Source organism: Phycodurus eques, chromosome 8 (genome assembly GCF_024500275.1).
Source record: "Phycodurus eques isolate BA_2022a chromosome 8, UOR_Pequ_1.1, whole genome shotgun sequence".
Taxonomy (NCBI): Eukaryota; Metazoa; Chordata; class Actinopteri; order Syngnathiformes; family Syngnathidae; genus Phycodurus; species Phycodurus eques.
The window spans coordinates 13,558,600-13,576,723 of record NC_084532.1 but is presented as its reverse complement, the minus strand read 5'-3'; the positions used below and the strand labels follow the sequence as shown (position 1 = coordinate 13,576,723).

General features: G+C 43.4%; 1 long non-coding RNA gene across 1 annotated transcript; it reads right to left on the bottom strand.

Moving 5' to 3' along the window:
- Positions 1-879: 879 nt before the first annotated feature.
- On the bottom strand, positions 880-16,477 carry LOC133406058 (uncharacterized). Its single transcript, XR_009769018.1, has 3 exons — positions 16,389-16,477; positions 3,160-3,255; positions 880-1,004 (listed from the first exon to the last, which is right to left on the bottom strand). It is a non-coding gene; the product is annotated as an uncharacterized LOC133406058 (long non-coding RNA).
- Positions 16,478-18,124: the final 1,647 nt, after the last annotated feature.

Genomic DNA, 18,124 nt, shown 5'->3' with positions numbered 1-18,124 from the left:
GTTAGAACTGAGTACTGCTGAATACACATTGACTGACAGGAAAAACAGATCCTCCAAGCAAGCATTTCTGTGAAAAATTAAAATAAACTTCACTCTAAGATGATGAAATTTTACATTAAAGGTAAGATTCATTCTTATTTTATTTCTTTGGAATATACGTGTGTCAGTTCAGTGACAGCAGCACAGAAAGCGCACAAACACACACACACGCACGCACACTGCCTCTTGCAGGATTTGAATAGCTCTGGCATGGCTTGGATAGAAGAAATACTTTTTATTATTACAGTAGTTCTTGTTTTTCTTTTTTCACTTGTTTTACTTTTCTTCAGGGATCATCTTGAGACAAAAAAAAGGTTCTTCACTGTTGTTCTCCATTTAGATTGTCACTGTCCTTTGTTTAATTCATTGACGAGTTACACTATCATCCTGGTACAATGTCACATTACTTGCATAACTGCACAACGCAGATCAGAGTTTTCCATTAAAAACCGTACAATGTTTAATTTACATAGTTTACATAGCCACTCCCAACACACTCAGTTGTACAGCCGGGTCCACATCTCCTGTCCTGCGTGCTCCCCTTCCTGTCCCTGTCCTGTCCAGTCCTGTCCTATATTGTCCTGTCATTGTGACAATACGATTTTAACTGGACGCAGAAGCAAGCGGAGGCTGAGAGGTTTGTGGTGAAAGGTTTATTGATGAGGATATGGAGATGGATCCTTGAGGCGTACTGGCGGGTTGTCGAGACAGGGAATGTGCGGTGGGCGGCGTGGTGGAAGAGGTCAACATGGCAGGGAACACGGAAAGAGCACTGATGACAAGGAAAAACACAGAGGTCAAAAGGATAGCGAGGGCTGGCGTAGCTTACGTGTTGGTTAGAGAGCCGGTGTACCACAGGAGAATGTTAATACTCTGGTGAGGTTTTCCGGGATCTGGCAGGCTTTTATGCAGGTGATGATGAAGGCTGATTGATGACAGGTGGGCGGCCGAGATGGTGCTGATTACTGGGAAGCAAGAGAGGGAGGGAGAGAGTGAGGGCGAGAGGGGCGCAAGCCGCCACCCAAGCTCCAACAAAAGAACTGCGGGGCACAGCTCATGACAGTCCTTCCCTCACAGGGTGCAGCACTACTGACCCATACAACACTCAAATCCAATGTGTCATTGTACGAGTTATATAATGTATTACTTTCCTCATATTCTTCACAGCTAGTGCTTTTTCTTTTGTTGTCTTCTTTTCCTGTATTATTAAGTTACCTTTTCAACCTCTCTCCTTTGTTTTTTCTGTCACTCACCTTTAAAAACTTTGTTCAGTTTGAATGAACGACTGTAATTTTCAATAAATATCCATCAGAATACAAAGAAACCACAGTGCCAGCATAAAACGTCCATTGTGACACAATTCAAAATGTTCTGGCACAAAAGGGATACAGATATTCCTTTCTGCCTTCCTGCTTGACCTAACAGCTGAACAGGACAGACAAAAAAGAAAAAGAAAAAAAAAATACCATGGAAACTTGAAATTGTAAGCCTTGTGGCAAAAGATGACTTACTCGAATGTTGCAGACAGACAATTGTTTCTAAATACATTATACATGTTTGAAGATAATTGCTAAAATCATGTGCAAAGACTGAGAACTCTTTACTACTCATTTGTGGAACTATAATATTTAACTGTTTTTCACCATTTCAGTTCTTTTAATTTATTGGGGCGTGGCTTAAACACTGCTCAGTGACACACTAGGGCGTCCAGCATTTTTATAGAACGCAGCAGTGGTATTTGATTGACATTTGACAGTTGAGCGGGGCATGGTTTTAGCACATTCAGCGGACATGTCCACAGGGTTTGGGAGCCGAGAGAATGACTTGATTTTTCACAATTTTGACGCCTTATTATACAGACCTTTTTATTTTAATCATTAAAATTTAGCAAGGTGGCAGAACGGTGGGCGACTGGTTAGAGCGTCTGCCTCACAGTTCTGAGGACCGGGGTTCAATCGCCGGCCCCGCCTGTGTGGAGTTTGCATGTTCTCCCCGTGCCTGAGTGGGTTTTCTCCGTGCACTCCGGTTTCCTCCCACATCCCAAAAACATGCATGGTAGGTTAATTGACAACTCTAAATTGCCCGTAGGTGTGAATGTGAGTGCGAATGGTTGTTTGTTTGTATGTGCCCTGCGATTGGCTGGCAACCAGTTCAGGGTGTACCCTGCCTCCTGCCCTATGATAACTGGGATTGGCTCCAGCACACCCGCGACCCTAGTGAGGAGAAGCGGCTCAGAGAATGGATGGATGGATGAAATTTAGCAAGGTTGTTAACAGCATTATTTTTGGTGGTGTGTCAAATTTACATGACACATTTATTTTGACTTTCCAGGGACTTTAATTTCTAATGTCAAACTTTGTCATGCTAACAACATAACGATTTAGTGATATGAGCATTCTAGATGTCAGGATGTCTTTTTAGTCGTTTATAGACAATCTGCCTCTTATTTCCCTCACATGCCGTAGAGCAGAGATGGGCTTTTTTTTTTTAATCTCTTGAAGCCCCTCTGCCTTGTATCATTAACACATTGAGTGCCACTGCTACAGTTTCAAGCCAGCAGTTCCAACATGCTGTCCTGGGTGAAAGGGGGGGGGTTTAAACACCTGCCTCGTAACTTGTCAGGGCTCTGCTTTGGCGCCGATCCATGCTTGGGTCAGCTTGTCTGCTAATCTGCTAATATGGTGATATAATTGCGATTGAATGGTCGGAGGCGCGGTGTATCCAGGGGAAACAGTTTTTTCTCCCCATTGCCAATGTTGTGATACCCAATCAGAGGTAATCACCGCCATCACCCTGATCAGCCTAATGCAATTGGATGGGTTTTAATTCACACATCTGTCTGCTGCACAGGTGCATGTGTGCATGCATTTCTGGCTTGCAATTCTCTCCTATAAAGATTCCATTCCACTTTTCACATGTGTGGCTGTCTAAAGTGAATTCCAAGGTTGATTTATGGTCATTCAAAAACAGACTTGCACATGAAGAGAAAAATAATACAACTCAGGTCCTAGCAACAAAGAACTGTCACAGCTAAAATAAAGAAAGGCTTCCATGTGCAGAGAAACTTACTATTTGTTACTATCAGCTAAAGTGGTGTGAAAGTGTATTGTGTTAGCCTACCGGCACCAGAGTAAGCCAACATCATGAATCAGGTGTTGGCCACAGCAAATACAAGCAGGGTGAGATTAAGAGCATCGTTCTCCTGGCGACATGAGTCTGTTGGTTTTGGGAGACAAAAAGAAGCAACATCAGAGAAGAAGAATCCTTTGCCTCATCAGTGCCGTGGTGTCAAAACTCCCTGCATATTTTCTGTCAAGTTTTTTCCTTCCCTCATAAAGTTCTTTGCAGCCTCCCCACCCGCTCCCATTCCATGAACTTGTGCACTACACAACATAAAAGAAAAAGAGATATGAAAATAAGAAACACACACATACACTTGCCTATACAATTATAGGCAAGAGCAGGTAGCACAGGACAAAACACTTATTCATTATTTCATCCGTTGATTTTATTAAGCTTAACAATTCCAACGAAACCCAGTGAAAAAGGGGTGAAGGTGGCTCTGTAGCGGCTGAGCTTCCATATTTTCTAGGCATTTCTGAACATTTTACACAAGGGTGTCAGTGACTATAAACCAAAAAGGAAAATGTTTATTAGGACTATAAAACCAAAATAAGGAACATTATGTTGCTCGTCAAGCTAGGGTACATATTTAGGGTACATTGTTTAAGATATATTTTACCAATTTATGAATCTTGTTTTGCACTCTCGATAATTTACTATGCTAAAATGCAATTTATTATGAAGTTCAAAAACAGATTAATGTATGTTTTATGGGCAAAGCCAGCTTAATCTAAAAACAAACAAATTGAACGGACATTATGGTTCCAAAGGTCAACCGTACATTGTTAACAAGTTAAAGCCCTTTTTTTTTATTAGCAAACCACTGGAATGCAGGAATCCTCTTTTAATATAATCCCCACAAAATAAAATGAATTAAAACCACACACAAATTCTTATGGCATATAATTTAAATATTTATTACCATCATCATTTGGTTTTAGGTACGGTGGCATGGAAGTGCAAAACAATATAACAAATTGTGAAACACTTTTATATTTCCTAACACTAATTTACAAACGCCAAAACACTTTTACATTTCAGAAAACAAATTTACAAAATAAATGAAACACTTTTACATTGCAGAGAACACATTAACTAAACACGAAACACTTTTACATTTCAGAAAAAAAATGAAATTTTTTTACAAAAAAAACAAAAAAAAATTAACAAAAGACAAAACAAATTACAATTGTTGACAGAAACTGGAAAGGAATTCCCACATGCATTCTTAGGATTCCCAGGCATTTTCCTGGAAGAACACGCCCTGCTCCAAAATTACTGGCTCCAGGACACGCGCCGCTGCACTATAATTGGCTGCTGTATCCCGGTAGAACACACCCTGCTGCTTCCAGACGGTAAAGGAAGTATGTGACTTATTAAGTGTGGCGGCCTTAATATAAATTCCATTAATGCACAACATGGTCGAACCCGACTGGACCGAACCGCCACATAAAAATAAGTGTTGCTGACTCACCCCCGCACATTAAGCGATTGTACACATTGACGCCGTGAACACCGAGCCTGTATAGGCATTTGATGCTGTATATACAATATATTGTACTTGATGACATTTCTTGAACCATAAAAAGATAGATTAATAGTTAAGGAAGAAGCAGGTCGCTAAACAGAAAGGATTCAAAGCTGTTTAGACTGCACAGACTGGAGTGTCTTTGAGAATTCAGCTGGCAGCCTGGATGAATATACGGACACTGTCACATCCTATATCAGTTTCTGTGAAGAGGTTTGTGTACCAACAAAATCATTTCGCACATTCAACAACAACAAGCCGTGGTTCACTGCTAAACTTAAGCAGCTTCGCCAAGCTAAGGAGGACGCATATCAGAGTGGGGACAGGGCCCTGTATAATCGAGCTAGAAACCAGCTTACTAAAGAAATTAACATTGCAAAGAGGATCTATGCAGCAAAGTTGGAAAAACAGTTTAGCGCAAACGACTCTAAATCAGTCTGGCATGCATTCCAATCGCTGACTAATTACAAGCGACGATCCCCCAAAGCTGAGAACAATAGCACACTAGCCAACGACTTGAATACCTTCTACTGCAGATTTGAAAAGGACAGTTTCACACCACACCCCCCCCCGGCCGCACCCGCGACCACAACCACACCTCTGACTTCTGCGTTAACCATCCATGAACAGGATGTGAGACGCATCTTCAAACAACAGAAGATTAACAAAGCGGCAGGCCCGCACCATGTGTCCCCATCCTGCCTCAAAGTCTGCGCGGACCAGCTCGCTCCAGTCTTCACTCAGATCTTCAACAGATCTTTGGAAATGTGCGAAGTTCCATCCTGTTTCAAACGCTCCACCATCATTCCAGTCCCCAAGAAACCTGCAATCTCTGGTCTGAATGACTACAGGCCTGTCGCTTTGACATCTGTGGTCATGAAGTCCTTTGAACGTCTCGTGCTGGACCACCTCAAGAGTGTCACAGGTCCCCTGCTGGACCCCCTGCAGTTTGCCTACCAAGCGAACAGGTCTGCGGATGATGCAGTCAACATGGGACTGCACTTCATCCTAGAACACCTCGACAGTGCAGGGCACTACGCGAGGATCCTGTTCGTGGACTTCGGCTCAGCGTTCAACACCATCATCCCTGAACTACTTTCAACCAAGCTTCTCCAGCTCAGCGTCTCACCTGCCATCTGCCAGTGGATTTACAGCTTTCTGACGGGCAGGACACAGCAGGTCAGGCTGGGGGAGGCCACCTCATCCACACGCAGCATCAGCACTGGGGCGCCCCAAGGTTGTGTCCTCTCTCCGCTGCTCTTCTCTCTCTACACGAACGACTGCACCTCAGCGAACCCGACTGTCAAACTCCTGAAGTTTGCAGATGACACCACTGTCTTCGGCCTCATCAAGGACGGTGACGAGTCTGCATATCGACAGGAAGCGGAGCGGCTGGAGCTGTGGTGCGGCCGACACAACCTGGAGCTGAACACGCTCAAGACTGTAGAGATGATCGTGGACTTCAGGAGGCATCCTTCGCCACAGCTGCCCCTCACGTTGTCCAGCTGCCTTGTGTCAACCGTCGAGACCTTCAAGTTCCTGGGAATTACAATCTCTCAGGACCTGAAGTGGGCGACCAACATCAACTCCGTCCTCAAAAAGGCCCAGCAGAGGATGTACTTCCTGCGGCTTCTGAGAAAGCACGGCCTGCCACCGGAGCTGCTGAGACAGTTCTACACAGCGGTCATCGAATCAGTCCTGTGTTCTTCCATCACAGTCTGGTTTGGTGCTTCTACAAAAAAGGACAAACTCCGACTGCAACGGACAATCAAAACTGCTGAAAGGATTGTGGGTACCCCCTTACCCACCATTGAGGACTTGCACGCTGCCAGAACTAAGACAAGGGCGTGCAAAATCCTCTCGGACACTCCGCACCCCGGTCACCAGCTCTTCCAGCTCCTTCCCTCAGGTAGGCGCTACCGATCAATGCAAACTAGAACTAGTAGACATTCCAACAGCTTCTTCCCTCTTGCGATCAACTTCTTAAACACTTAACCTATAATTCCATTACAATAAGATGGCAATTTTTTGACTTAAGTTCGTTGTCACATTTCTGTGGGGCCAATTATGTATTACTCGTGCACTCACTGTAGTTGTCTCGCCATGCTGCACTATTTGCATATACTGGCCACTCATGCCAGAGTAGCATCTGCTCCATTTGCACACTGATTGAGGAGTATCTGTAACATTTGCACAACCAACATTGTCCCAGATTATCGCACTACTCGTCACTTTAAACCGCATACACTCCTTGAAGTCTCAGCGCCCTTTGCACAATGGTCATTGCACCGGACTATTGCAATATTAGTCATTCGAACTGCTCTAAGTGCTAGAGGACTCGGCATCTTTTTGCACAATTGTTTTTTGTCAATGTCTTTATGTCTCCAAAGTGTTCTGTAAATTTACTGTCTGTTGTACTAGAGCGGCTCCAACTACCGGAGACAAATTCCTTGTGTGTTTTGGACATACTTGGCAAATAAAGATGATTCTGATTCTGATTCTGATGTTGGCGAGAATTAAAGGGAGAGTGTGAATATTTGAAAGGAAGCTTGCCGGTTCCATTCATTTGAACGTACCAGAGCGAGGGAGCAACCTTGCATACATTCTGGTCACAAGCTATGCTTTTTTCATCGACAGGCACATTATACATTATGAATATAGTTTAGCATTGATGCAAAACAACATTTGATGCTTTATGTACTTACCAGAGAGGCTGAGGAGTGTGATCCCCCTGTAGTTTGAACACACCCTGCGGTCCTCCTTCTTAAAAAGGGTGACCACCACTCCAGTCTGCCAATCCAGAGCCACTGTCCCCGATGTCCAGTCGATGTTGCAGAGGTGTGTCAACCAGGAAAGCCCCACAATATCCAGAGCCTTTAGGAACTCCGGGTAAATCTCATCTACCCCTGGGGGCTCGCCACCACGGAGCTTTTTAACCACCTCTGTGACCTCAACCCCAGAGATAGGAGAGCCCGCCTCAGAGACCCCAGACTCTGCTTCCATGTGGGAAAGCGAGAGAATTGAGGTCTTCGAAGTATTCTCCCCACCTTCCCCCTCCTCAGACGCCGGATGGTGGACCAGAATTTCCTCAAAGCTGTCCGGAAGTCTTTCGCCATGGCCCCACCAAACTCCTGTCATGCCCGTGTTTTTGCCTCAGTGACCACCAAGTCTGCATTCCGCTTGGCCAGGCGGTACCCATCAGCTGCCTCAGGGGTCCCACTGGCCAAAAAGAGCCGATAGGACTCCTTCTTCAGCTTGACGGCACCTCACCACTGGTGTCCACCAATGGTTTCAGGGGATTGCCGCCATGACAGACACCAACCACCGTACGGCCAAAGCTCCGGTCATCTGCCGAAGCAATGGAGGCACGGAACATGGGCCACTTGGACTCAATGTCCCCCGCCTCCCCAGGGCCGTGGGTGAGGTGGAGGTGGGAGTTGAAACTTCTTCTGATAGGGTATTCTCCCAGAGGTTCCCTGCAGAACCTCACAATATGTTTGGGCCTGCGAGTTCGGACCGGCATCTTCTGCCACCATTGGAGCCAGGTGGTGATCAGTTGACAGCTCTGCCCCTCTCTTCACCCGAGTGTCCAAGACATGCGCCCGTAAGTGCGATGACCTGACCACAAAGTTGATCATCGAACTGCGGCCTAGGGTGTCCCGGTGCCAAGTGCACATGTGGACACCCTTATGCTTGAACATGGTGTGCGTTTTGGATAATCCGTGGTGAATCTAATAACAGAACACCACACTGTGGGGGGTGGGGAGGCGTTCCTCCCTATCATGCCCTTCCATGTCTCACTGTCATTGCCCACATGAGCATTGAAGTCCCCCAGCAGAATGATGGAGTCCCCAGCGGGAGCGCTCTGCAGCACCCCCTCCAAGGACTCCAAAAAGGGTGGGTAGTCTGAACTGCTGTTTGGTGCATAGGCACAAACAACAGTCAGGAACTGTTACCCCCACCTGGAGGCAGAGGGCGGCTACCCTCTCGTCCACCGGGGTGAACCCCTATGTACAGGCGCTGAGCAATAAGTATACCCTTCTCTCACCATGGGCAATGCCAGAGCGGAAGAGAGTCCAACCCCTCTCGAGAGGACTGGTACCAGAGCCCAAGCTGTGTGTGGAGGCGAGCCCGACTATTTCTACTCGGAACTTCTCAACCTCACACACCAGTTCAGGCTCCTTCCCTGCCAGATAGGTGACGTCCCACGTCCCAAGAGCCAGCTTCTGTAGCCGGGGATCGGATCGCCAAGGGCCCTGCCTTCGGCCACCGCCCAGCTCACACTGCACCCGACCCCTATGGCCCCTCCCGCAGGTGGTGAGCCTATGGGAAGGGTGACCCGCGTTACCCTTTTGGGCTGTGCCCGGCCGGGCCCCATGGATGCAGGCCCAGCCACCCACCAGGTGCTCGTCTTCGATCGCCACCTCCAGGCCTGGCTCCAGAGAGGGGCTCCGGTGACCCGCGTCCGGGCATGGTAAAACGTCTTCCTGGATTTTTTATTATCATAGGGGTTTTTGGAGCTGTGCTTTGTCTGGTTCCTCACCTAGGACCTATTTGCCATGGGTGACCCTGCCAAAGGCAGAAAGCGCCAGACAACTTAGGTCCTAGGATCACTGGGGCACACAAACCACTCCACCACTATAAGGCTCAAGGAGGGGTGTAACAATTTGAATAGCATAATACGTATATTTGGCGCTGGAACTGGAGTGGTGTGTACTTGTTTACCTGTATTCTGGTTGTTTCAGGTTTTCAGTTAATGTAAGCATGGTGATATTGGAACACTCGAACTAAATGGACACTTTAAAACAACGGATATGAACTGGAATTGGGGATTTGGCCCTCCAGTATAAATTCAGCCTCAAAGCTTTTTTCTTTTCGATTGTTTGAGTGTAACTTAATGCAGTTATCTCATTTAATGACTGAGGTCACCATTTGGATTGTACTGTAATTTTCTGTAGCAACCTTATTCTCCTTCATTCCACTTCGCTTTCATTCAGAAATGTAGTCCATCCATCCATTTTCAACACTGCTTATCCTAGTTAGGGTCACGGGACGCTGTAGCCTATCCCAGCTGACTTCGGGCGAAAGGTGGACTACACTCTGAACTGGTCGCCAGTCAGTCACAGGACACATATAGACACGGACAACCATTCGCACTCACATTCACATCACTGAGTGGGAACTGAACCCACGCTGCCTGCACCAAAGTCAGGCGAGTGTACCACTACACCATCAGTGACTCAGAAATGTAGTATTACACAAAATGGCACTAACTCAAGATATACTTTACCTTCAACTTTGTTATCTTATTTGCCACATATGTGATTGAATTCAGTTGTGAAGTGAGAGACGTTACCTCGGTAAAAAAGGTGTTTAATTATGTTCACCCAGCAATGTAAATATGACTAACAAGGTAGCTTCTTTTTCTGGTTTGATTAATTGTGGTGTGGACTGCTCCAGGACTGTGTATTAGTGTGTATGTATGCATGTGAGGCATGTAGTGAAAATAGTGGAATAGATACGTGCATGCATGTGTAAGAAAGTCAGAAACAGACAGTTGAAGGGCTTCTCCAATGATTGTGGAAGTTAATAGAAGACGTTTCGCCCAGTTGCTTTCTAGGACATGACAATCAGCTCCCCCTGTGCCAACCCCCACTGGCCACCTCTTGTCACAGGTGAAGGAGTTGTGGAATAATTACCTCTGTAGCTCCAATGCACTGTCTCCTCTATCTTTCCCTCCCTTTTTCACCCCACTACCTGCTGAAAGCGTTTCAGACATTCATTTCCATGTTCATTTCGGTTTGGCCCAGGAGGAAACACCTATTGTCGTTCCGAGTGTCTGTGTTTGTCCCTGTAACTTTGCCATTTCCCACTTGATAGTTGACTCACTTCAAAGGTAATTACACCCTAACGTTTAGTTTGATAGGATGTGAAGACAGCTAAATGGAAATGAGACAAAGGTGGTGGGGTGGAAGAAAGCCAACTTGGGAGCTTTTTGTTTTTCCACTCATGTCACTTTCAAAGTCAACAGCGTTGACAATAGCTTGTGAACATCCATATCTTAGCATGTAGGTGCACCATTCTTTATCTTCTGCTGGTGCTTTGAAAACAATAAATTTCTTGGCTCTCTGTCCACTTGCTTTTGACCCACTTGTGTTTTTCCTTCCTTGCTGTCTACATTCCTCAAATGAGCTATATCCTAAAGTTTAATTATGCTGCACTTTGTGTTCAAGGATAAAGTACTGTTCAAATGCAGACTTTTAATGTTGTCCAAAATTGGTTAAAATGCCTCAATATGTTTTTAGTGAGGAGGTATGGAGTCATGTCTTGTGAAAATATTGGTTTCCAGGCAACCCAGAATGCATTGAGTTACATAGTCAACGCCACCATCATTAGTGAATGCACCTCCGCAGTAACCTATCATTTATCTGAATATCTTGCACAACATGAATCAAATCATCAACCTCTGAAGTTAGTTTAAGGTTGTCTGTATGGCCTGGTATTCACATAAGGATTTTTCAAATGCAATTTTGTGTGACAGACCTCACACATGAAGATAAAAAAACAACAACAAAAAACAGGCAATTAACAGTTTGGTCATACTGTGTGTGGTGTGCGCCAACTAGCTCAACACAGAACACCACACGTAAAGATTCTCTTCCACCACCGATCCCGAATTTAGTTGGTCCAAGACTGAAATCTCGCGTGATCAAACAAAAACGAAGAAGAAATATAGTAAAGCAACGTTGAAGAGGACACACGAGAAGATGAAATGATGGTGTCCTTGGGACTATATTTATAGAAAAATCCTGAACTTAAAAAAAAGACAGTGGAATAACTTGGCAGAGACATTAAATAAGCACTCTCGGGCTTCCAACAGCTCCACGAGCTGGCGCTACATTTCTGAGGTCCACTGGACTTTATGTTTCGGGTGTGTAAACTGTGTTATTTTGGCGGTATATTTTTATTTTGAAGGCCTGTTGAAGAAGGGACCAGAGGCAGGAGTGTTGTAGAATGGTGATGTTGACTATATAGACTTGCTTTGGAAAATACTTCTTGCAGTCTGGTGAACCCACTTGTACAAAATACGAAATCGGGGAGGACGTTTTTTTTTTTAATTTATGGCTGCTTCCTTTTTCTTCACTTAGGTCGCTTCTTGTTTGGCTACATTCCATTCCACATAATTCACAATTCACGGAGTGATGACTCGCGAGTAGTCGACTTTCTCCAAACACGAAGATCTTTGGTCGTCAATATTAAATTTTAATTTTTAAGATTGTCGGCCCGACATGTTTTGGACCCTATTATCAGACACCTCAGACCAAAGGATAATCTTATAGGGTAATTTTATTAGACATAGGACACTCTGCAGTTTGTCATCCTTTGTCGGAAAAGGATAAAATCTGGAGAAAAAAAAAACAGTCTGATTATCTTTATGTGTGGTCTGGGCCAACGAATATGTGTCAATAAATAACTATATGTTGTAAATGCTTTCCTCAATGGAACTGAGTAAGCAAAATTACAGAAGTGTTTAGTTTTAAAATAATACAAACTAATAACTACAGACATCTATCATATTCATTAAATGTGACTTGAAACACAATAGATAACTACAAACTTTGGCCTTGGCCTCTTCTGTCATTCCATCATTTCAATGCTTGGGAACAGTCCCAGTATGGGGGCCCTATTTCAATGACAGACCAAAGGGCAAGTCAAGTTTCCCACTGATCCTGAAGGACAAAAGCCAGTCATAATAAGTCAAGGCTGATCCGTGGACCCCAGGCCCCACCACCAAGAGAAGACAAAGCACTGAGTTCTCCTCACAAAAGCAAGTTATTACAGCCAAGAGCCTCACATTGCTTCAATGTCAATCAAACAGGCCAGTTAGAGGAGTGGACCAGGACTGTTTTTCTTCTCTTAGTTTGAGGAAATCAAAGGTACTTTTTCTTTCACTCAGCCTTACCTACTGCTAAAACATTCTCTTGCATTCCCTTTTTCACGTTCTCATTACCTCCACTTGCTCTGTCCTCTCCAGTTACAGACGAGTCTTTTATCTGCATGTCCAAGGAATAGAGTGATAGGATCAGCAGGAAGAGTGAAGAAAGAAGCTTCGTTGCCCTTTGCTTTGCCTCTCCAATACCCAGGCCCTCTAATAACCCACAAGGCTGCTCAGGCACTTCAAAGATTGCTGCCTTTCTTAAATACTTTTTGAAAAATTATTAAATTCAAATGAGACTTAGCGGTACAGAGAATGGCTGGGTGGATTTTCAGTAATTACTTCATTTAGTTGTTTCAAATATGTTTCCACTTTAAAAAGTATAAAACTTGAATCATTCCTCTCCTTCATTACGCAGTGACATTATGCAATTTTGTTTTTGCAGAGTTCGGTTGCAAAATTCCCCTCAATACAGCTCAGTGGTCAAAAACATTGGATTGCTGTAGCATTGTTTTGCAGATAGCAGTGAGTTTGTCTTTGCAATGGTATTGTTGAGTCAATGCATCCCAGACACAATGCTCACGCTTGGACAAACCAACTATGATTTTTCCCCCGTTTGCTCATGGGTCTGCAAGACCAAATCCCGAGTTGGCTTCCTCATGTCGTCTTGGGTTTTTGGAGACTTATTTACTGTTTGCTCTGGCGCTCCCCAAGTGCTCGCTAGTCTTGCCGCCTTGGATTTCTTGGTCTACCGCTGCTATGACACTGAAGTGCTGAAGAACATTGAGCCTGACAAAAAAAATAAATAAATGGAAATGGCTAGTTATGAAGTAAGGCCTAAATAAAATCGTAACATTAAACCATGTATAAGATATATTTTTTACTTTGTTTTTTTGTGCATTGTCTCTGATTGAAGCTTTTCCATTCGAATACTAATCACCTGTCACCTTTTTGTCATTGGTATTTGAGCAGATGCTCCTCTGCACCAGCATTGATGTCTGCGTTCAGTGTGGGATCCCCTAGACTTAGAGCCTTTCCCAGGAGCAACGACTCCCATCGGGTGAGGGTAATTAGGCCAGGTGAATAGGCCAGGAGCCTGTTTACAGTGGAGTCTTGTTCCCTTCTGTAGCAGAACCCATTGTTGAAAAAAATGGGATAGAGGAGGAAGCATTGTGTCAGGAAATGAACCATTGACTGGGACTTTATTAGAGCCACAATAATTGCGTATAATGAAACTGTAATTTGAAAAGTCACTTCAAGAAGGCAAAATGTATGAAGTGCAGGATAGGGTGGGTTTCATTTTTTTCTTATAACATGCACAAACTGGGGCTGCGTTGCTCGATCCGGTGCAAAGTGTCTTGAATTTTTGCAGGGTACAATATGAAATATCAAAACCATTGGTGAATTCTGAAGTAAAATGGGCTTCCGTGTCAGACAACTTGGTCTCTGCCACAGATCATGGGTCCTCAAACAGTATAAAGACCCAAAACACACAGTTAAAACCACACAGGAATGGCAAAGAACAAGGAATATTCTGAAGTGACCTTTGATGATCCCTGATATAAATCCTATTCAACATGTGTGGAAGGAGCTGAAACTTGCATTTGGGAGAAGGCACCCATCAAACTTTAGAAAGCTAGCGTAAGATAAACTAACCTGTCAACAGACACAAACGTCTCATTGCAGTTAGACAAATTGTTAGCTTGCTATGATCACTTAAAAAGGGTGAATTACAAAACACTGTATTAACCTATTGTCCATCATACCATCATTTATAATACTCTTCCCAGGTGGCTTTCATTGAATCTTTTAAGTAATTCTGTTGGAAGCAATGCATGACTTTCAGTAGTTAATATTTATTTATTACTATTTATTACTTTTTTAATTTAAAGGGTTTTTTTCCCCTTTCCTTCTGTAATGGAAGGCTAGCAACAATTTAGACAGCGTGCGGACCTGTTTGAAAAGAAAGAAAAGAAAAAAAAAACTCAATGAACGTGACCGTAAGTACCAAACACCTGGGGAGGAGTTACTTTTCACTGGCCAGTTTCTGCCTGCTCTCTCTTCCACTGTTCTATCCTAGCCTGTAGCTTCACTCTCTTCTGGGCTGTTTTTGTCTGGTGCATGGAGCTGCTACAGGCAAGATAAGGCTGGTTTCCCCGAGTTAGAGCTTAGCGTAATCCCTCTTCCTTCATTGGAAAAAAAAAGAAAAAAAACATTGCAGAGGCTAATCAACATATGACTGAAGTAGAGAGGAAGTGATGGAGTAAGAAGACAGGAATGAGGGAGGTGTGAGAGGGAGGTAAAAGCAAAATAGAGAAGCCTTGTATAAAGGAAGACTTCTACCAGACATTTGACTAAATTTCACCAAACATGAAATAACAAAGGAATAGTGCAATGCATCAGGAGAGGAGAAAAAGGTTTTGCGTACCCGATGATCAAAGCGAAAGCTAATCCTTTAACAAGAGGTCTGGGGAAACTCAAGCCCAATGCCCAGAGGCCTGACATGCCTAAAGCTGGCATCCCAACTTTCAGTGGCAGGGTTCAGACAAGGCGAGTTGGGAACTGGTGCTATCTAATGCCCGAGAATTAGCTTTAGCACAGCAGTTCAAAGATGGCATACATAAAAAGCTGCAGCCCATGAACCTCCACATTACATGGTATGCTGCTAACTGATAAAACAGCTTATGTGTGATGGATGTGTTGAAGGCACATGGATGCATGCTTTGCTGAGAGACCAAATAAATGGATTAGATTTCCAAGATAATTTGCATCATATCTGCAGGTGGAATTTGAAAAAAAGAGAAATGCATGGTACACTTTACCTGTACACTATATTCCAAATTTTAAAGGTACATGCTGTGGCGGCACATTGGACAACTAGTTACCACATCTGCCTTGGCTGGCAACCAGTTCCAACCTCTCGCCCAGAGTCAGCGGAGATAGGCTCCAGTACATCTGTGACCCTAGCGAGGAGAAGCGGTATGGAAAACGAGTGAATGAATGAATGCTGTTTTTGTTAATTTCTCGAAATAGTCAGTTTGATGAAGAGTAAACATCCATCCATTTTCTTTACTGCTAATCCTCACGAGGATCGCGGGCTGCTGGAGCCTATCCCAGCTATCTTCAGGCAGGAGGCGGGGTACACCCTGAACCAGTCACCTGCCAATCGCAGGACACATATAAAGAAACAACCATTCACACTCACATTCAAGCAAACTCCACACAGGCGGGGCTTGGATTCGAACCCGGTCCCCAGCACTATGAGACAGATGTGCCAACCAGTCGAGCAGTGTGCCGGCAAGAGTAAACTTATTTTTTTTTAAATCTTCAACATTTTATATTAACGACTTTTTCAAAAATATTTCTAATACAGTGCCCCAAATGATTATGCATAACAATTAGAAAAACAAACCCAAAAACCCTATTTCAACCCAAAACATCTTTACAGATAAAGTTACTAGGCTTTACACGATCAGGATTTTTGGAGCCTATCACCGATCAACAATCTGAACAAACTGATAACCGAGCCGATCACAAGATGGAGCAATATGTCTATTTAAATGAATGTTAATTTACTGTATATACTTGTGTACTGTATACTGAGTATCTTAAAATATTCTCTATTCAGGTCACACACTGAAACTTTAGAGCATGATTCGACATAACGCCGGTATGTTTACGTACAACCGTTACTTCTAGCATAAGCATAACGTTTTGTTGACTGCTTGCGTGCGGTATCGTATTAAAAGTACATGAACATACCTCAAGTAATCCTTGAATTAAATCCTCTCCTGAGCACCGGTGACCACCAACACACGTTTTCCCCATTATGTTCTTATAATACACACGACGCGATCCATTGTTGTTGTCGTCGCCATGGTAATGAGAGTATCTGGTCGTGTTTGGGTTGAGAAGATAAAGTCCAGTGATCGTAAAAGACGGGATGCGGTGGTATCGGAATACAAGATTTTATTGCAGAAGTCTGACACACAAATCTGAAATTTGTCTTGGAGTCTGATCTGGGCATTACGTGTTGTCTGTCTCAGACGTGTTGTCTGTCCCACACCACCGCCATGTTTTTTTTTAAAAATAACTTTATTGGCGGTCAGATATTTACAGTACTACATCAAAAGACATGCGACAAGGCTAAAAATAAACTAGCTTTTGGATTCAAATATACTGTTCACGATGGTAACGCGGAGTAAATGTCTTTTGCGGAGCCGATCAATGACGTTATTGATCGGCTCTGCGAATTATGACATTAAAGTTGATCAGCCAATCAGCATAAAATTCTAATTATCGGCTGATACCTATCACACCGATCAGATCAGTGTAAAGTCTAAAAGTTACACATGTTCTAAATAGTGTTGAGGTCGGGGGATGATGATCGCATCTCCATTAATTTTTCTCCAAACTGTTAGAATCCCAAAGCTTCAATTGTATTATTATGCAGGGTGGGTTGATGTGTTTTGGAGAATGAGAATTATTTGATCGGACTTATTTATATACCAAGGTAAAAAATGGTCACTTAGAAATTTCAACACCTTCAGGTACCCGTAAGGTGGCCATGCACCAACCATCCAGAACTTCATCCATCTAGACCATCCAAAGTAAGTAGCACGTCATTCTTCAGTACATAAAACTGTTGGAAAAAAAAAAAAAAAAAACTGTTTCTGGGCCCGCTTCTTCATGTGAGTATTTGTTAGGGGTGGTTTAAAAAGATCTTTATGCATGATCGCAAACCAAGGATCCTGCATCAAGATTTCCATGTGACTCCACAGGCACCAGTAGCTTTATATACCTGATTGCTGCCCATGCAGTGACTATTTCACGGCTGCTCTCTAAATACGTTGCTTTTGCTGAAACATTTCTTATACACCTTTATCTGAATGAACCTGTTTGCTATCTAAACACACACATTTTACAGTACATACAGTATTGCTTATGTTTTCTTGATATGCCCAGTGTTTTCATTCCTTTTGGAAGGCATTAGATTATTTCAAGATTCAGTATCAACATGAGGAGAAAGATCCCTTTTCCCCCTATTCTGACTAAAAATTGTACCTTGCCTAATAATGTGAAACATTAGAAAGTATTTTTTTTCTTTAATTATACCCAGCTAGAAAGCTAATTACCAAACCTGTTTGATAAAAGATTAAATCAACATCAGCGATCTAAATCGCAGAAAACAACATATCGTTACTGTCGGGTGGATATCCGATATGCCCAAATATGGTAAATTTCATATTATTTCACAAGTCAATACTTTTGCTCTTTCCACACTTTGTCTGTTATTTTTATGCAATATTAACCAATTTAAAGTGGTGAAAATAGCTTGAGAACAATTGAGTTATTGAAACGCTTGAATGCTCAAAATGTCTGAGAAACGTAAAATTTCCTCGTTCTGCAGAAGCCTTTGTTAAAAGTCTGGATGTTTTTAGACAATAACGACTGAAAATAGTGATGTTGGGTGGAGTTGAGTAGGCTTGTTTTGTTAA